Raw genomic sequence first — 21,651 nt, 5'->3', positions numbered from 1 at the left:
TGACTCTTCAAGTGACGCTTGCTCTTGAGAACTTACCGGAAAGGGTTGAGAAGAATCAATTGAGAACTTACCGGAAAGGGTTTAAATTCAAGCTTGCGAATTTTATTGCACAGTGTTCTTTGGCAGTGGTTTATTCAGAATTTCGTCCTTGGGGGATGTTGGGCTCCGCAAGGGGGTGTATTTACGTGCTTTTGACGAAACATTGCGCAATCTAACAAAATTTTAGGGGGTCTTCTCCATATTTGGGGAGGGGGTTAGGGGGGTTTAGGGGGGGGGTAAATCACTGTTCTTTGGAATCCGTTTATGAGGTTCTGTGCACTGTCGGTGTGTGATGTTGTGATAGTTGCCGTTGTACCGTATCTTTGTTGTTGATGTTGCGCACGTGTTTGTATATAATTGTGGCCCCGAGACCACGTTTTAGTGGTTGCGTGTGTTACGACGCCTTTCTGTTTTTTTCTATTTTTTATATGTTATTATTATTTTTTTTATTGCAGAATAGACCTCTACCCGAGAAACGTCATCATGACGTTGGTAGACAGATTGAAACCGAAACAAATCGGAAGGGGAGGCTGGGCTGGAAGGGAAGGGGGCTGGGCTCCACGAATGGGCACTTGTTCGCTGCATCCTATTGAAAGAAAAGTAGGACCGAAGGTCGCGTCCCTTACAGGGACCATCGTATTGTCACCACAAGACAGCCACCACAAGACAGTGGCTTTCGGGCGCGACCTCGTTCGCCCCTAGCTTCGAGCGTAGTTCAAGTCTACCAAATTGGTGGCGCTGTCGAACACTATGACATCATTTGTTTACAAACAGGGAGAGGTCTATTGGTCGGGTGCCGAATTCAACTTCCCCATATTAAAAAAGAAAAATACTTATCAACAAGATTTTTTGTAATATGATTACTTCCCGATACCGACCCTCAAAAGCATTCTCCAAACTTTATCTGACTTGGAGTGATAATGTCAACCCATTATATATTACATAAGCAACGCGGAACATGCAAGCGCATAAGCTAGAAGCATTTCCGTGCATAAAGCGAGCTCTTAGTGCCTTTAAAAGTTTCAGCTGTTCAGACAGCGCCAAATGGTAGTGACAATCTCCCTGGATGAGACATAAAATATGGAGGAACTGCGCGATGGCTGTCTTAACTTATTCATCATGCACGACGCCACATGCGAAACAGAAGAGAGATGGAGGGACCCAAAATGGAGCCCAGCTGGCGTAACCCCCTAAATTGTTATACTACACATTCATTGAATTACGATGATAAAGAGGAAGAAGAGGAGATTGCTTGAAAGAAAAGAAAAGAAAGAGAGCAGTGGATCGCCTGCCGAGATAAAAACCTTCGAATATCCAACATGGTTTGTCTGTTAGGAAAGGAGGTAAGCTGGTTACCGCAATGCATTAGAAAGCGGATATTAAATGTGCATAAGGGAATGAAGTTAGAAGATCAGACTGTGAAGCGTTTAGTTTGATGAGCTAAATTGACTATTGGGGTCAGGGTTTGCATCACACTGAATGAATTTAAAAGTGTTATCCTCGTTAAAACTGATCAGAGTTGTAAAGTTCAAAACGGGCCGTGTTGTTTTTATCACCTATTTTTAGAATGCTTGCAGGGTACAACATGTGAACATATTTTAATTTAGGAATTCCATTGCGCATAAGTTGTAACCCTCAGCGTGCTATATTAAATTTGCATAAGGGGATGAAGTTAGAAGACCAGACTGTGAATCGTTTAGTTTGCTGAGCTAAATTGACTATTGGGGTCAGGGTTTGCATCACACTGAATGAATTTAAAAGTGTTATCCTCGTTAAAACTGATCAGAGTTATAAAGTTCAAAACACGTCGTGTTGTTTTTATCATCATGTTTTTTTTATCGTTATTGTTTTTATATGTATATTTATTTTTAGAATGCTTGCAGGGTACAACATGTGAACATATTTTTAATTCCATTGCGCATAAGTTGTAACCCTCCGCGTGTTTGTGTTGTCACTGCATTCGAATTCATAGATTCCTTTCGTAAGTGCGTTTTGCAAACATACTGCACGTGCAAAAATATTGTGCAAATACTTACAGCTGCATGACGGAGGTGGTTCCTATTGACAGCGCGTCGATACAACAGTGCAGGGTGCTTTTCGACTCTTCGTGGAAAGCGTTTATGTATTTAGAAGTGCTCATAATCAATGATATCATCGTAGCATCAATAATGAAGTCAAGAACCATATACGTTTTCTACTATCCTTGCAGAACGACAGCACCCTGATTAAAAGCAAGAGCTAAACACGACACTGAGGGTCCGAAGTTGGGGAAGTCGGTACATGACAAGTTCACACCGCCGCAGCCGCAAACACAGACAAAAGGCACACACAAAACAGGACGAACTGCAACTCACGACTACTTTACTGTTGAATACACATACACTCTTAAATACCAGAGTAGGTACACGTTCCCCTATGTATCCGACCTATTTTTTGAGATAGCGCAATTCCTCCTGTATGAGGGCGATAGAGGGAGCGCTGACACATTTTTCCCCTTTTTCCTCTATCAAAACTAGGTTACGTGAGCACGCGACGTTGTTGAAAGGGATGCAACCGTTGGGTCACTTGGCATTCCATTGTGATACATGTGGATGCTCGCCTGCCTTTGATAAAACTTCAATAGAAATTAATCTCCGATCACAGCAGGATCCAGAGATATACGAAGCATTTTTGATAGAGAAAAAAGGGGAAAAATGAGTCAGCGCTCCCTCTATCACCCTCATACAGGAGGAATTGTGCTATCTCAAAAAATAGGTCGGATACATAGGGGAACGTGTACCTACTCTGGTATTTAAGAGTGTATGTGTATTCAACAGTAAAGTAGTCGTGAGTTGCAGTTCGTCGTCCTGTTTTGTGTGTGCCGTTTTGTCTGTGTTTGTGGCTGCGGCGGTGTGAACTAAACACGACACACACGCACACATACATTGGATGATGATGAGGTGGGCGATTCACCGCCGCTGAGGCGATACACTGCCCTATTGCGCGTTGGGAAATGATGAGGTGATGATGATGGGTGGGGGGGTACTTTCAGGGATCCGTCGCCAGACCGGTGGAGCGCAAGTACTCCGCAAGAAGACGAAGGCCTTGCATCTGTTGGGCAGCGTTCGACCACGGTCCGAGGGTCTTCGCGAGGTTGAACCGTTTAGAAACTTCCATCAGTGCACGCTCGTGGTGATATTGCCCACAAGCCAGGATGACGTGGCAGAGGTCGCCGTGCACTCCACAAGTGGGGCAGAGGGAAGACGAGGTGCAGGCGAGACGGTGTTTAAAGGCAGGTGTAAATGCAACGTTGGACACAACATTCGCACAAGGATGGAGGTTTTTATTGATAAGTAAAAATGTAATATCGGCTACAGCCGTTAAGCATGCCTCACTGGAACACAGATAACGTAGGAACATGACCGTGACTTCAACGTATCGCTTGTGGAACGACAGAGGGGAGATAAAGAACGGGAATCTACAGGATGGCTATTGACCAAGATGACACAACGACAACATATAAATCATGACTATGGCGTGGGGTGACAAGATGACACAGGGGAGGCTGACATGAGTCTAATCTCAACCTCGGAATGGGTCGCGGACTCAGACCCGGAGCAAAGAAATTCACCGACCACCATTGTATTTTGCTCGTGCTCGATGCGAGGGGCTACGATTCTGCCATCACAACGTATGCCTTGTCCGTCAAACCACTAGTCTCCGTGCGCTCCTTAGCCTCGTTCCCAGCGACGACACAACAAGGGTGGACTGCCAAAATCGCCCTTCCCATTGGGATGAATACTGGTGGCCGCCGTCTTTAATGAGTATGACCGACGATAACGTAACATGCTATATAAATAGTCATCCGGTAAACATCAGCGTATCAGTAGCGTATCAACGTTCGAAAGATCAAGATCGCTTGCTTCCGCGTGCGGTATACACACGAGAGGTGTGCTGGTCGATGCGATATCTTTTCTACACCGTTTCCCGAGCGGGAGAAAATGAACGGGCACGGTATAAACACGAACGGACACGAAAATGAACGAATACACACACGGGAAAATAAAGGAACCCCGCAATCGGCAGTCCACACGTGCACAGTTCCTGTGACTACCACGGGGTGGCAGCACTAATGGCGGCGCCCATTCCTTGAACCGCGTTTTTGTGTACACTCTTAAAAATGAACTTCACCACATAGCACGCTCCTAGCCAACCATCATCTCGAATGATATCGTTATATAACCTGGTTTGAGGAAAACGGTGGGCGTACGCCTTTTTTTTGTGACACTTACGCTGTTCATAATTGTCACAAAAAAGGCGTACACCTCCCGTTTTCTACAAATCAGGGCAGATAATGATATCGTTCGATTGGCTAGCAGCGTGCCATGCGGTGAAGTTCATTTTTAAGAGTGTATACCTCGCCTTGCGTCTGCGCCAAACTCATACCAATGTTGCGGGACCGGTTAGATGGTCATAGACACGGCCGTCTCTCGCGGTCGGCTTTAGATACTGTGTGCTGATCGTTATAAGAGTTGTCAGGGGACGTAAAGACATAAATTATCATTATCAACTTTGCGCCGGCAACAACAACAAATACATGGAGCGACAATGAGTGAGGAAATTTGGGTCAATATGTTTGCGTGCGCATGACAATATGGGCTCCACCATCGGGTCCGTTGCCATAATGACAGTGCGCCGAGTTATGTGGCCACAAACTTTCCATGCCATAACGTGGGAAGCCGATTGCATTGTTCCGAGCGCTTATGCTCCTCTCCGAATTAGGGGAACACCGCGAGGAATTTCACGACGTCCGGGTTGGGAGAGATTGCTCTAGACTGTGCCACAATGATAGCCCAGACACTTGGTTCACTTGGAAATGCGGCACAGCAAAGATTACGTATTCTTAAGAATGACGCTTCTGATTTCCCGAAGAACGACAACAACCACCACATGAATGACGATGAGATGAGGTGTTTCGCCGCAACAATTGCGGTACCATACCTCAGTGCACGTGAGATAATATATGAGTGGGATGACGATGAAAAAGATGAGGCATACACACACACACAAATGAGGTAGCACACACGCGGGCGAGTCGTAACTGATGGGGATAGTAGTTCATCCGGTCGGCCACCGGAGATAGAGTACTGTGAGGATGACATCTCCGCATCTCATGGCAAAAGCTCTGAGGTCAGAGAAGTTCAAGCACGCTGGTAGAACAGGTAGAATGACGGTGCAAAGATGGTGCGCTGCACAGGGTTAGAACAAGGACCCAAGATTGCGGCAAGGCTGAGGATTTTGGCCTGAAGAAAATTGGTTGTGAGAATGCAAAAATACACCGCATAATCGCTGCTTTGGCCAATTACTCTAAGAAAAAAAAGGGATAAATTGAGAGGGGGGGAAATTAGAGAAAAATGCTCTCCAGCGCCGCGATTGTCCCAAATATCCGCATGGACTTCCGTGTATTTAGTCCTGAAAGGGAGTAACCAGTCGTGGCAATGTATCCTTTCCCTGAAAGGGCTTAAGTGTGTCTTCTTAGAATGGTACGAGCGATTATAACATTTCGAGAGATGAACGCAACACGAAATTTTCTGCCGGAAATCAACGGAAATGGAAATACAGACAACTCGCCCAGCGCTATACGCCAAGAGAATGTTCTCCGTGATTAGCCTTCTACACGTCCCACCTGTACCCCTCAGCGACCACGCATTCCCATTCTTTCTACACCTACAAGAAAAGCAAGCGCCAAAAACCCTCGGAGAAAATCCCCCCGCATATTACACCGAATACGACAATCTGAAAGCGAAAACGGCGAGAGGAGAATACAATCTGGGCCCCGTACATGAACGAACCGACCGAAGCATCTAAATTGCATGCAAATTTAATCCATCGGGTCGGGCTCGAACAGCCCACCTATCATCAAGGGGTTGAGCGAAGAGAAGAGACGACGCTGTACCGAGCGCCGTCAGACACCCAGCAATCTCACGTTCAATGGGGTGTTTGGCCACGTTCTCGCGCACAGCGAAGTTTCACTGGGCGTTCACCCTTCACTGGAGTTCTCTCGCAACACGACCGAACGTTTATTCCTCTAGCGGTGAAAAAGAGCACGACTCCAAACTCTACAGACGTGAGGGAAACAGAAAGTGTGTGTGTGGAGGGGGGGGGGGGGGGGGAGAGAGAGAGATTAGAAAGAGATTTGTGTTGCGTGATTGATCGCTGCGTGGTGTGGTGTGGCCTGTCCGATGTTGCAGATATAATTGAGTGGAGGTACAGCTTGGTACAAGGGACCGTGTTTTGTGTTCGAAGTAGCTGCATGCGGTCAATGGGTGAATAAACACGGGGGGATATGAATTAAATAAACGTGGATTAGATGCGAGTACTCGAATGAAAATAGGACAAAAAGGTACGTCTGATACGGAATGACGAACGAAAGCATATTTATCTCATTTTTAAAAATTTCGTTCGTGTTCCCTATTCGCTATTGTAATTTTTTTTTATTATTCGGTGTTAGCGCCGCAAAGCAACAGTGGCTATGAGCGGCATACAGATGTGGACAGACGGAGAGAGGACAGCAGGTAAAAGTGGGGGGACAGGAGGGTTAGTATACGCGTCCTGGTCCTACTTCAGAGGAACTGTGCCGACATTCGTCTGGAAAGTCTTCGGAAAACCCAGGGAAAACCTCAGACAGCACAGCCGGTGGTGGGATTCGAAACCACCACCTCCCAGTCTTCAGCACGACACCTTGGATATCACCAACGAGTGCGACGCCTTCATCCGCTCGACCATGCCGCTCGTTTTTGTGAAAGTGCGAGACAAATGAAGGACACGTGCTGGTCGGTGTGTTCCGCAAGTGTGTGTTGTGTGTTCCAAATATTACGCCAGATACTTTGAGAAACGATGTTTGACCATACCCATATATACACACAGAATAGTCGTCAATCATACACGTCGCAGCTGAAAAAAAAAAAGTACTCAATGTGCTGCATCACTTCAGATCATTAATACGACGCACAATCTACCCGAAATTAATGCGATGCAGATTTATGTCTCGGAATATATTACAAAACTTCCTTAATGTATCGCCTGATTGAACACGTAAAATTTAAGGTTCCTCGCGACGAGATTCTTGAACCATATAATGGACAAGAAATGTTTTGTGCACGTAGTAGCTCCTTCCACCGCACTTCAATCTCTTGGTTCGTCGTGTTCTCCTTTCTTATTGCTACTCAAGAGTCCCCGAAATGAAATAGGTTCTCAAGAACCTCCGCACCTTTTTAACATTATAATAGAATGGGAGCGTCATGCGTCTGCCGAAAACCGCTGTGATTGAATAACGCAGGATTGTCCATAAATGAAAACAGGAAAGAAGCCAGGGCGTAACAGGACACCCCCTAAATGGAGTATTAAGAAAGAGGAGGAACCGTATTTCTCTTTACCGCGCTGCTTTTTTTTTTACACTTTTTCGTTTTACAGCGTCAGCGTGCGCCGTGTGTTCCAGATATCGCTGCGCGGTGAGTCACCGAAGAAACGCGCTGCGAAGGTGGCGTGATGCGACGTTCGGTATCACGTGAGGTGTGGTGATGCAGCTGGCGGGAGAGGAAAGCACAAGAGACCAGCGCTATGGCCGAGCGGATTAAGGCGGCCCCCTCGTTGGTGGTAGCCAAAGTCGTGCACAAGACTGGGAGGTGGTGGGTTCGAATCCCATTACCGACTATGCTGTCCGAGGTTTTCCCTGCGATTTTTCGAGGACTTTCCAGACGAATGTCGGCACAGTTCCACCTGAAGTCGGCCCAGGACGCGTACTAACCTTCCTGTCCCCAACTCTTTCCTGCTGTCCTCTCTCCATCCGTCCACATCCGTACGCCGCTCATAGACACAGTTGCTTCGCGACGCTAACACGTAATTTAAAAAAAAAAGCCAGGCCTTTCGCCGGGATGGCTCGGCCGAGGAAGGTTCTTAGTGAAGGATTTTGTCTTGTGCACTTGCAATACAAACTCGTAAAGATTACTTACAAGTTACAACTATTAAAACTACGTAAAGATTATAAAGATCCCTAAACATCTGAACAATGTTCGAGATGCAATGCATTTGTAAGAGACAATTTTGAAGTATTAACATAATAGATGTTAAGCACTCTCAAACCCAGAGAAAAAATCGTGTTAGAGTCTGCCCACAAAGCGCCTCGACACAGATGTCGCTGTATTTCAGCCGCGAGTACCAAAGGTTCCACAGCTACTCCGATTCTTTTTTTTTTTTTTTAACACCATACTAATTTAAGCGTACCCACAAGAAAGAGCAGCACCATCTACATCCCAAAAAGCAGTCCTGGAAAGCAAACCGAAGCAAGAACTAATAGAAAAAGAGAACGAAAAGAGATCACGTGGCGTCACCTTGCGGAGAGCGCGATCCGAATTTCCCGGTTCGTGGCTAAAATGAATATTGTCCGCTGCAGATGTCGTGGCGAAAGAACGGGGCTTGTTTACACCACAGGCCTTCCAATTCCAGCCGTGTATTTCAAAGATCGAGGTCTAAAAAAAAATGGAACCTGTGTAGAGCAATATATGGTGCTGTTGTATTTGAGAAAGAACAGCCGATATTGCTTGAAACATTGCTGTTGTTCTGCGGCTAAGCCTTATTGTTCGGTGAAGGAGTCACTTTTTATTTCTGTGAATGCTTTCTGACCCTCTGAGCGACGAAATTTTGTTACGTAACAACATCAATTCCGCGAGCGGAAAGAAGGAACTGTACCATCTGTTTCTTTCGGGAGATTTAGGACAATCTAAAGCCGCGAACATGTCAAAACAAGAATTTAAATTGTGCGGACGACAACACAGATGTTCATTGAGCGAACAGTATGCTTCGTCACACCCCTTTCTATGTCACGCCAGGTATCTATAAAACAACGTTCCTGTAGGAACTGCACCATCTGTTTCTTTCGGGAGATTTAGGACAATCTAAAGCCGCGAATATGTCAAAACAATAATTTAAATTGTGCGGACGACAACACAAATGTTCCTTGATTGAGCAGCATGCTTCGTCACACCCCTTTCTAAGTCACGCCAGGTGTCCTGTGTTATAACGCCAGGCGTTATAAAGCAATATTCCTGACGTCGTTGTTCCTGGCAATATTCCCCGCACAGGACCGTTATGAATGTGCGCATTTATTATTGCGTCATAAAAGTGACAAGTCTTCGTCAGTTGTTTAGGATAGGAAAGTTGTTTTGGAAGAATACACACATTCAGAACACGTTATCTTGTCCAAGCTCGACACGCATTACGAAATGCAATGTCCGCATATCGTACCTGAACTTGCTGGCCACCAAGAGTTCTGATGCGTAAAGTGTACCCTGACTTTGGTTTCACCATGCCTTCTCGTGTGCCTCACCACTTTGCGTCGCTGATACACAGGCTTCGTCTTGGGGTTGCACTCACCCCCCATTTCAAGCATCTGATCGGCCGCTCCGACTCCATCCTCTGCTCTCGCTGTGCTGTTTTGGCGGATACCAAGCATGTGCTCCTCGACTGCCGTCTTTACACTTCCCAACGAGCACCTCTACAGTGCCGCCTGCAGTCGATCACGGCCGCACCATTCACATTGGCAACCAGTCTCGGCCCTTGGCCTAACCAGATCGACCATCGCCAAGCTCTTGAGTATTTCAAGATTTTTCTCCGAGACACTGGTCTCCTCTCTACCCTATGATCTGCCTGCGTACCTGTGTGCTGTGTGTGTGTTTTTTTGTATGTTCTGTGGTTTTGCCTACCGTTCTGATGTATTACTGACTCCACTGACTATCGACCCTATTTAGCATCGTTCATAACCTCATCATCAGGACATATCTCATCCTGCCCCATTATGCCTTGGGGTAGTGGGCCGTACCTTACGTGGCGAATTTCCCCATTCATTATCATTAATTTATTTGTTGTTGTTGGAGCAGGTACTTTTCCACGTTTATTAGCTCTATAGGATATACATGATTGGAATATGCGCTCGGAAGACATTGCAGCCACCTAAAAGGAGGGGGGGGGGGGTGACGCCGAGGAGGGTGACGAATGGCTTGCCGTTGTTGGCCGCGCACGGATCGGCTTCGTCACGACTATAGCCAAAAAAAGAGGAAAGTTGAAGGGTTCACGGTGAGGTACGGGCAGGATGAATGCCACTGATGAGAGTGAAGTGCACTGTGAATGAGTGGTGACTAGAGGTGTGTTTGCGCGAGTTTTTGTAGCTCGTTCTTGCACAAGAACCTTCGTGGTTCATCCGGGACAGCAGGGTCTCCGCCAGTGCGGCAGTGCCACACGCTGTCACGTGCTTACGACTACCCAATGGGAATTACCGTATAGCTCTCGCTCAGACTCTGACGTCAGAACTTTACGTGTACGTGTAGGACACTTAGAAAAATTATTCTTGTGTGCTCAGTAATGTGGAGTGCGGTGCAGTGCGTCCATGATGTAGTGAACACGCGTGAATGTGTCACGGGACATCTAGATGCAGGACACAGCCCAGCCCACTACCTGCAGCTGTCAGAAATTTCTCAACGCAACATACCATAATGCATTTGGGCGCAATGAGCAATAAAGGGAACGGGGTTATTGCTCCCGGTCAAAAGCTACACGGCTCACATATCAAAGCACTCCGTCTTCCATTATTAAATACACCTCATCACATCCTATCATACGGCGCTTGTCCTTTCATCAAGAAACCCTCTATAACACATGTGTCGAGCAGTTACTTCGCAACCCAAGAAACACAAGGAGGAGGAGGAGGAGGAGAAAACGAGAAAGGACGGAACGGAAAGCCCAAGGGCCGTCGTAAATGGCCCTCCTACCATGGCGGCTATGGCACAGTGCGTTAACAAATAGTGCCGCGGATATGACGACGCAATACCTCTGGGATGATAGCGTTGACAGAAAATGGTTGCAGCCAAGGTGGGTTAGTGTCCTGTCACGGGCGTGAAATGCTTTTAGCCGCGGCAGCGCAAACTAAAGAAGAAGAAGAAAAAAATAGCGGAATTTCAAGCGTATGGAGAAAGGTGAGAACGTATAGTGTTGAACGCCGAGGGAGCGATCGCGGGTTTTGTGCAAATCAGCCAGTTATCTGTGCAGGGTCAGCTGTATTTTTAATGCGATTATGCATGTTTCGAAGTAGTTAATAATCTTCACTGTGAGATATTCCTAGATTCGTAGAATCCTGGGATATCCATCTACTTTTTTTGTCCATCCATGGCGATAAGAACGCTTGCAGCAACCACAAATGACCTTTGCCCGGTTGCTACGAAGGCTTAAAAGGGTTTCCACTTTAGTGTATCTGTTCATTTCTCGTGTGTATCCGAGCTGATGAGGACGCCCGTACAACCGTCGAAACGTCCTTGTATTTTTGCTTTTATTTTGTTATGTAAGCAGGTGTAATACATTTGTTGGGAACATGTCTTCTGGCTTTCGGTCTATTTTCAACTGTGAGAAAAAAAGGGAGTATATTGAGGACCAATTGCGGCTTCCAGTCCCCTCCGCATTTGCTCTGCGTAATAGTCTCTTCGACCCTGAGCTCTGCAAAAATACCCTAAACTTCACGTATACCTCCGTGCACTGAGTACCAAAAGGAGCCAATTGTTATGGCAGTGCATGGCATGGCATGGCATGGCATGGCATGGTATGGCATGGATTGGACATGAAAGAAAATTATTGTGCATGTATAGTCCTCCGAATGATTACAATTACTCTTCTTTTTCCCTTACAGCGTTTGTTCACTTTTAATTTATCTCATTGCGTCGTACACATCAGACTCTATTGAATTAGTACAACTGGACACGATGTGTTGCTCATTATCTCAAGACGCATACGTTCCCAAAACAACTCGATAGGTATGTTTCTGGGCGATTTGTATCAAATGAGCAGAAATACTAGACATACTCCGTTCAGCAATACTTTGTAAACGCAAAAAACGGAGTTAGATATTCACACATACACCAGTATAATTTTGCATAATTTCGTGATATCAAAATTCCGTAGATTCGTGCTTATTCAAGACGCTGCCTAAAAGGGACACAAGCTCCGTTATCATGCAATTATGGCTCGATATCCCACAGCCCTCATCTCTCTCTCTCTACACAATGCTGGAAACTACATATCAGCCTTCCATATACTACAATGAGCGCGCTTCCGCGCAGAATGTAATCACCTTTCACTCGTTTTCGTCGCAAGCACTCATCTTACTACAGGTACTGAACTCCGATAACGCCATCACATAAAATAAATAGAACAGATTTTCTTCATCAGAAGAAGTGTTCGATATCGCAGGCTCAACGAGAATGAAAAGGATGCTGTCTTTAATCAACAGATCCCAATCTCAGGAAAGTGTCCTCCGTTCGGAAAATGGAGCAGCTCGCTGAAAGCTCGTTACAAGTAGCTTCATTCACCAGCTTCGTTCCTTGGTTACAATTGCTACTTTCTCCTTTGCAGCAAAGAAAAACTCTGGGTAACACACATGATTAACAACAATAAATGGCAAAGATGCGAAATAGAAGAAACTTTCGAAGCAGATGTTTTCTCCGCCTTAAAGCGGTTAAATGCTTCTTTTGTTGCAAGCAACTGGAAACTCCAACCGCTTTTTTCTTTCTTTATCACATCTCATCACAGCCGACCGCTTTTGAAGATAATAAAACTTTCAGTCGATGTTATGAAAGCCATTCGACTTCGCTTCAAAAGAGGAGCTTCGAAAATTTCGTGTCGTTCCAGGAGGGAAACCTGAGCGCAGGTTTCAGAGTAACTAATTAGTGTCGATAAGCCACTAGGTTGCCCAGGGTCTGCCCTAACGACCGGTGACAACTGTTGAACTTGCAATGGGTTCTCTTGTTATTATTAGCAGCACTTTTTGACCCTCCTTAGGTTCAAGTTTTCAATGCGACGTGTTGTACAGAAACAAGATAAAAAAAAACACTACAAAGTTGTTAGGATATTTATATGTTGTTTATACTTGAAATATTCTCTTATATTCAGAGAATTCGGTTTCCAGAGAAAGTATAGTGGACCGCCAAATAAGTCCGAAAGGTGTCAAAGTAAAGTAAAGTGAAATATGCATGTAAAAATAATATATTCCCGTTTATTTGCTGTTACTGTGAGATAAACGTTAAAGCTGTTCCTGGACATACGTGCTGAAATAATCTTTTAAATCATTCAGTGCTGTCACACATCAAGCGTCATGGAACAGCTGGCCGCACCAGTGCGACTTACGTTTCGATTTTTGTTTTTCTGCTTCTATTCTATTCTGTTCCTGCACCATTCACAATACTTGCGGTGGTCTTCTGGTCGAACTTATCAATGTTGAGAAGCCGGAATGATTTATATATGTCACGAAGTCAGAAGAACAGGTGTAACTTTTGGGGTAGAGTTTTATCTGTGAAAGTGACCGTTTAAAATTCGCCAGCCGTTGCACTGTATATCGTGACACGTTTCATCGAACCTACCTAAAAAAAACGTCTAATAATAACGCCGATAAACAATAAAGACGATTAACAGACTCGTTTCAATCGTTTCCGATGCAGATTACATAAAGCAGCCTATCTTTTTTTGTCGGTTAAAGCAAAGAATTCACACAAACGCAATTTATGTTCAGGCCTAGTAACTTTGCACTTCTTAGAAGACTTCTAACTAGTATGATGCACGTACGTAATATTTGCCTTTCCACTTTGCATGCAACCAGGAAAGAGGTCCGTAGTCAAGCTATTATTTCCAAAGATGTAGAGAAATAGTTCCAATTAGTGAAAAGTGCCGGACAAAAAGACAAATCACTTCAAAGAGCAGAAAGTAAAAGTTTAAGAAGTCGAACTTTTTTTTTTCTTTTTGTGATCTTGGTACGATGCCCTCGTTAGATTCTGTACAACCAATACTGAGAGGAAGAAGAACGATCAATAGAGAGATGAAAACCGAACCTTCCATCCGAACACTTCATTGAAAGCGAAAGACAAGAAAAAAAAACAACTCGATAACAGCGGCTCCCTGCACTCCAGGTATGGCTTGTGGAAGCAATGGAGGAGCAGAAAGTTCGCGTGAGGAGAAATAGTCAATCATCTGCAAATGTTAGTGGGGAGGGCGCGTCTGAGGGCTTCTACAGCAGCCCGGAGAAGGCTCGCCTTTTTATGTACCTTTCGCGGCAGAAGAGCGACTCCTACGCAGATTCTGCGAAAATGGGTGTCACTGACTCTCGTGGGCTACCTGGCAAGAGGTTTCGAAGGCGTATTGAAGTTAAGTGGGAGAGGAATTCTTTTCCTGTTTCTGCGCCAGGTTTATTGATTCCGGAAGGAAAGTAATAGGAGCGAAAGTGAGGTTCGGGTCGTGGTCCCGTTCTTCCTCAGACTGGAAAATATGTTATTCTCGTCATCCATATAGAGTATTCGTTGAGTTCCACGAGTGCGAGTGCGTGCGGGCCGATTTACCTGTAGAGGGGAGGGAAGCCCAGCTGCAAAGAGGGGGAGAGAACTACGTAGGTATGGAGAAATGTGTAGTACACGATGCGGTGTAGTTTCCACCTAACAGAACCTCAGAAGAAGAAGAAGAAAAAAAAAAAAAAAGAACTGCGTTGGAAGGTGATTTTTTGATAAATACGAAATTTTAAATTACAAACAATTACAATATTTAGTTCCAATTAAACACACATACTCCTCATTATCGCTGCACATTTCCCCTTAATTTGTTCCTTGCAGCTTTATATGAGCGAATTTGAACGAAAACCACCCTTATTCCACCAACCTTCTATGCCTTCTACCGCCTCGTACCGTTTGAAATCCTGCTAGTGCGCCGGTACCAATTACGCTTCCCAAGTCCCGTTTTCATTCCGCTGTTTCGACGCAAAAGAGCCTCATTCAGAGCGCCTAAATACGTTGCCAGTTTATCCACAGACCTGTTTGTAAGGGCCACGCATCCCCAAAGTAAGAAGGAAAACAGGAGCGAATTTGGCGCGAATTCGACGGAGCGTGCCTCAATTAACGAGAACGCTGCCAGGGCTCGGCTTAGTCCCATCACGGGGGGAAGATTTTTCGCGACAACACTGATCCGGCCCTCCTAATCTCAGTTCGGGATTTCTAGGCAAAGTGGGCCGGACCGTATACACGGTATGAGCGAGCTTGCGCTGTCCTTTCGCAGAGACAAATTACGTCGAAAGTTGATTTAACGCCAGCGGCCATGCATGGGGACACGTGCACACACTATAGGTATGCCTGCCACAGCTCCAATGCGTCGGGGTTGACAGCCGGAGCTTGAGAAGCTAAGCGCACTAATGTAATGCACCAGTCACGAGATTGCCAGATAACGCTTCGGAATCAAGGGATTGAGCACATGCTTCTAATGGCATGCGTGTCATAGTGTATGCGCGCCACCGGTTGTCTGAGCGTTTTCGTCGGTGCTGTCTGCGTTGATGTTTTCTGAGAGAGATCCGAAATGTGCGTTTCAGCCTGATTTCCGATCGGTTTGAGTCCTACAAACTTGGGTGAAAGGCATCTGTCATATCCTTTTCCATTTCCCTTCTTGAGAACGTCATCGTCGATCTGTCGTGGTGGAGGGATATGCTAAAAAGCTTATACAGAAAAGGTGGTGTCGAAAAATCAGTAGCCGCTACCCTGCATCTCGTATGTTTGTTTGCATTGTTTGTTCGTCTGTTGATTGATCTTCAGTTTTATTTTATCAGGCGCGGAAGGGAATGCTCTTATTTGCATGTCCTGTTCCATCATTTTATCTATTCGGTGAGTAATTTTCCCTCGCCGTATGAAAGTACAATTGGTTCCGTTCCATGAGCAATATACTGCTATTTTGGGTTAGAGGTACCTTTATGATATTTAGAATTAGCTCTGTGAAGAAGAAAATAAACTCGTGCTTTTAGACTGCAGATAAAAAAGTTGCGTTTCATTTTTTGTTACACATCTCTTGCTTTACCTTCCAGAGGTATAAAAGAAAAAGATCAACGGATGTTTGACTATTAAGCTACGAATTATTTATTATGGTCGAAATTATCCGCAGTCCTACGCTGCGGCACGTGCAGTTGACTCACCGTGTACACAATCACGTGTAAATTTATTCCCAATTATTCTCCATCTCTAACTCACAATAAAAAAAAAAACACATGAATAAACAGGTCACTCCTGTCAGAAAGATGGATGGCAGCGATCTCAAGACCTTACGACGAACGCAATAGAAGTGGGGAAAACGAACAGACACCTCGTAACAACGCCACACTGTGACAAGCAACTGGTTGTTCCGAGAACGGTGAGGGCGAATACCATCACTTGCGTGAAAAATATCGATGCAGTTCCCTACACTGAGGTTTGCGGCTGCAATGTCTTTGCGCCTATCATCGTCCGTCAGTAGCTCTTTCTTCTGCGACAACAGGAACGCTGAAAATGGATGTGATGCCTCGTTCAGCCACCTAGGGAGTTGACTGCTGCTTGACTGCTCGCGAGCGATCCTTCGCTAGCTCCAGTAGGCGAAAGACCACGCACCACTCCAGCTTCATCATCATTCCGCTCAAGCTCTGGCAGTTGCCTGATCTGTCATTCGCGGCATTATTCATCCAATCGCGACAAGATCCAAATCTGAAAACTCATGTAGTCCCTCAGAGAAGCTCATTGATCTTTCCGACTGCCACTATGACGACCCTTGTTGACAAAAATACGCTCCCTCTCACATATGTTCTCTTCCCGTATTTACAGACACATGTCAGCATGGGCGCCTTTGAGTGTGTGTGTGTGGGGGGGCACATGCCCCCCACACCCCCCGGGCTCAGACCTTTTTTGTTTTGTTTTTCGTGACTTTGCCAGAGCCCTGCAGACGTGCTCAAGGCTGCACATCTCTGAAAGTTCTCGCCGTATTTCCCATACTTTTCTTTTTCATTCCGTCGCCCGCGAACAGCACACGACCTGTCCTAAATAATGTGGGACTGTGCAGTGGCGCCCGGGTCCGAGATCTGGCCCTTTCCTGAAAAATTGCCAAGCGGCGCCCCTGCATGTCACTGTCACCAACTGTCAGTTCTCTCGAACGCAATCCTGCTTAAACATCGACTTCTCTTTTGTAACTGAAATGCCGCTATTAGTTACCATTAGTTATGCAACTCTAGGAGACGACTGGCTGTTTGCAAACAACCTACGCCACAAGCCAGATGTCGCGACCTGTCGTTGGCAGCCGCCGATCACACGCGTTGTTTTGATGGTTGTTTCCGATTATGGATGCCATAGCGCGAAGGCGATACGAAGGAAAACATTTATGTGCGAGACACATACTACCCTGATCTCACCTCACGAAACGCGAAAACCACGAGGTTAAGCGACGGCAACAGCAACGTGCGCTTGTTTTGCAAACAATCCACTCTTTCCCAAACACATGATTTATCTTGGTGTGACGTGCCACAGCGGATGGTCTATTGGTCGGGTGCCGAATTCAATTTCTCCACATATTTCTTGTTTAAATGTACTTATCAACTTATCAGGTTATGCAAAGCTTGTTTCATCCTGTTTCTGCTTGTTTCGCGTTAGTGCTGCGTCTATCTCATCCTTCTTTCACCGTTTGTTAGTTTACCCTTTATATCCTAATTATTTTCTTTTTTCTTTGCGGAATAGCAAGCCGACGTCCTGTCTGGCTGACCTCTCCCTCCCTTTTTTTTTCCTTTGGTCTAATAAATATATCGCCCCCCCCCTCCCCCCTGCAGCTGCTGCTCACTTGAAACAGCGGCCGTTGCATTCGTTCCTAACCATTACTTCTTTTGTTACAACGAGTTACGAGTATACATCTCTCCTGCGTGCCAGAGATGTCAATTTTGGGACCCGCAAACATATGCAGTGCAAGGAAACAGGTCACCTGAATACGTCAGATATGCCCACATCGTTGACTGTGTTTTGGAACAACGCAACGAATAACCCACAGTGTGACCACAAATCCTCGTCGCGAAAACAGGGACACAAAGCAAAACATTAGGACCCCCGGCGACCTCTAGCGTTTTTTTGCATCGTCTATCATTCTGCCTCCACGACTCTGGTCACGGTCCCTGCGTCTGCATTATCACGGCTCGTCCATAAACACATGCTAATCGGGTGATGCCGCTCTATCCTAAGGCAGTGGCCTGAATATCGTAGCAGGCAACGTCTGGAAGAACGGTGACCTTAGGATAAAGGAATGACTTCACGGGTCGCAGCTTTTCTCAGGAGGCCGACGCGAGGCGGTCACTATTTATGCGCTGAATGTACTGCCATCTATCATTGTGTGATTGTGCGCTCACATATAATAGCGCTGCATACGGTATTGATGTTTGGTTTTGCTGTAAGCGTGTAGAGATAGTGTTCAGTTTGTTTGCTTTCGGTCGGGCAAGCTCCGGGATAGTTCTTTTTTGATTACTCGTACAGGTAGTGAATGATACGTCAAAAGACCCTGTACGAGGGATGTTCCAAGGTGAAGACCAATGAAAGAAAGAAATCAATCAATAGTGATTTGTTCTCAACAATAGGGCGTGTTGTGAGTACAGTAGTTTAACCATAGTATAGTATTGTAGCTATGGCTTAGTGATCTTTTCTCAGCTCTTAGGTTAAAAGCTTACAAGCCATGATAGAAATATACGGAACAGAAAGCCACTAAAGTATTGGAATCAACCGTAAAAGCAGAAAGAGCTCTAATCTAATCACGACCTGCGATCAAGAATCCACAAGAAAAGCCTAACGACTTTCCCGTCTTTAAAAACACACAATCCTGACGCTGACCACGGATACCCTGCATGGCATTCGATTGCGGTTTCTCCCTGTATACAACAATAGAGCCGGCAGTGAGAACGGCCCCAGCCGAGCACTTCTATATACGTAGTCGAATGAGAATACACCAGCTGCCTGTCCTCTAATTGTTCCTGCTCAGGGACTCGGTGCGCGGAAAGCCCCCCTCGCGTGTGCCTGGGTTTGTGATTTGAGCCTGTCTTCCTGCGCTGTCGTCCACTGACCCTCCGAGGATGACAGGAATGACAGAAAAAGCTAGAATAAAGCAGGATTTGTAGAGGGGTCCGCGCTATGCTCGTGTTCGGCGGTTGTGGCACGGTACTTTGGTATATGCTTTGGTACTTTGGTACATGGTACTGTGACATGGTACTGTCTGTTTCGCTGCTTACCGTCCTTGTGAATGTAAAAGACGTAATAGACGTACAGGTACAACAGAATAGTGAGACATGATCCTGTCAAACACACTTCATTGGAAATAGCCAGTGGCGCTCACGAAAGAGGGCGCGACGTACTTCGGGCCCTTTCTTTTTTTTTTTTTTAAAGTTCCGCGTTAGCGCCGCGAAGCAACTGTGGCTGTGAGCGGCGTACAGACGAGGACAGATGGAGAGAGAACAGCAGGGAGGAATGTGGGTTAGTATGCGTCCTGGGCCGACTTCAGAAGGAACTGTGCCGACATTCGCCTGGAAAGTCTGCCAGATAACCCAGGGATAACCCCAGATAACAAAGCCGGTGCGGGGATACGAACCCGAGTCACCTCCCAGTCACCTCCCGGTGAGGAAAGCGGTCATCCTGACCACTATGCCACGGGAGATGGTCCTTTCTTTTGAATGACGAATATATGGGTGTATGGTTATGGAGTCCGGCCTATTCGAAACCTGCACGTCGTGCCTTTACAGGAATGTCGCAAATTGATTGACCGGCGGAACAGGGCAGCGTTCAGAAAGAAGATTGAAGCTCGATCGTCCTCGTTGAACCCCCCCCCCCCCCCCCCACACACACACTTTTTTTTTACCGCAGGCTCTTCTCTTTTGTTTCTTCTTCCACATAACTGTTTCACACTCGTGGTCATCCGCACCATTTAACTACTTTGAAGCTAAACTTAAGACCGACGCCGCAACTGCTGTATATCATACCACATACTATAATTCATACTATGTCTCCTGTAGAAGTGGCTCGGCTACATTACGCCGATTACTGCGGCGAAGCGAGCTTCGCTGGTCGTCTTAGCACTCGCAGAGCACCTTAGAGTGAAAAAAAAAAAAAAGAAAAAGGACCCTTTAGAGTAGCTCCTTAGAGGGTGCATCATTTTCATAAGTGTGCTTCGTGGTATATTTTCGGATCCACGCTCTCTATTTACGCAGTAACGAAACTCATGAATCATTCAAAGCGTTCAGTCTGCCACGAATTTGTACTTACTTACAATACACTAACGTGGCCCCACACCTATTTTTTACGCCCATTTTCCTCGAAATACTCTGCGAAGCTTCAGACTTCTTTCGTATCTTCTGAGACGTCCATGGTGTTACCCGGATAATGACCAACCGAATACTACGCGATGTTCTATGACGAGATACTCACGTCGTTTTCGCCAGTGGATGGACACTGACTCGGCTATCAACTATGTTAACTGCCCTGAGCTTAATTCCAAGTGGCGGCGAAGAAAACAAAATGAGAGGAATAACATGGTGCCATAATGATAACATAATAATAATAAGTCTTTATTTTTAATTTTTGTGAAGGGGGAATATGTTTATTATAAATAAAAGAAGGGAAAGGTTAGCGTGAAGGGGGCAAAAAGGCAGGAGGCAAGGAGGCAAAAAGTCCTGAAGACTTGACAATCGCCAACTCCCTGCAGCAGCGAAGATACATCGAACGTTTACATGATACAATCATAGACACACACACACACACGAAAAGAAAAATAAAATAGTTTGACAACAACAACAACAACAAATAAATTAATGTTAATGAATGGGGAAATTCGCCACATAAGGTGCGGCCCACTACCCCAAGGCACAATGGTCAGGATGAGATGTGTCCTGATGATGTGATGAACATCACTAAGTATTGACAGACAAATAACATACATGAGATGTATGTTGTATTTTTGTATAATACATGCAGTTCAGTGTAGTTCGTAACTTTTCTATATCTAGTATCGTGTACACTCCTACTTGGGCCTCCAACGGGCGGCCAGTAGTATTTCCAAATAAAAATAGCGAAGAAGCTTGAGAGGCGCGCGTCGCGCTGTCTGCGTGCGTGTCGCCGTGCCTGTATCTACAAGATTTAATATGACAGGAATTAGATGTGCCATCATGAGGACTTGCTGCGCACACGTCTCCTTAGTGATACGTGACTTTTTCGCAAACTACGAGACTACATACGCGACGACGGACGGCCGTATTTCGGAGATCTCTCGCGAGCGTATTTATTTTCTCTCGTTGCACTCGTAGCGAGAGACTGCCGTCGGTCTGCTGGGAGCACCCGAAGCAACTCACTGACGAAGCTCTGCGCCGTTCCAGAGAGAACGGCTCGGAATTTCCCCCAAATGGAAAGAAATGGACATAGTGGGGAATTAGAACTGGAAGGGACTACGTCGAAGGCTGCGTAACTCTTAGCCGAAATAGATGTTTACTGCAAGGAACGTGTGCGCCACGATCTTGTCACGTACATTGCTGAACGGGAACGTCTATACGGCGTCGTGCACTGGTCTTCATGGTATCATCATAACGACGTTGACATTCCTACGCCTTTGAAGATAGCGGACGATGCCCGCTTGCTTGCCAGATTCTAAGTCTATGTGGTCGCGGTCGGGCGAAAACGATAAAATTGACACTAATTACGACAACGTAAAAGAAAAAAAAAGAAGAAGAAAGACACGGCTTGATGTTACTTGTACGAT

The 21,651-nt window shown here is 45.8% G+C and overlaps 1 protein-coding gene and 1 long non-coding RNA gene across 2 annotated transcripts in view; one reads left to right on the top strand and one right to left on the bottom strand.

Annotated features, from left to right (window-relative positions):
* Nucleotides 1–21,651, bottom strand: part of LOC135369446 (uncharacterized) — a 188,421-nt gene that overhangs the window by 53,879 nt on the left and 112,891 nt on the right. The gene's annotated exons all lie outside the window — the stretch shown is intronic.
* On the top strand, nt 1,316–3,392 carry LOC135368492 (uncharacterized). Its single transcript, XR_010414797.1, has 2 exons — nt 1,316–1,382; nt 3,071–3,392. It is a non-coding gene; the product is annotated as an uncharacterized LOC135368492 (long non-coding RNA).

The sequence above is a fragment of the Ornithodoros turicata genome, chromosome 9, assembly GCF_037126465.1.
Source record: "Ornithodoros turicata isolate Travis chromosome 9, ASM3712646v1, whole genome shotgun sequence".
In the NCBI taxonomy this organism is placed as follows: Eukaryota; Metazoa; Arthropoda; class Arachnida; order Ixodida; family Argasidae; genus Ornithodoros; species Ornithodoros turicata.
The sequence above is the reverse complement of the archived record's forward strand: the minus strand, read 5'-3'. Positions and strand labels throughout refer to the sequence as shown.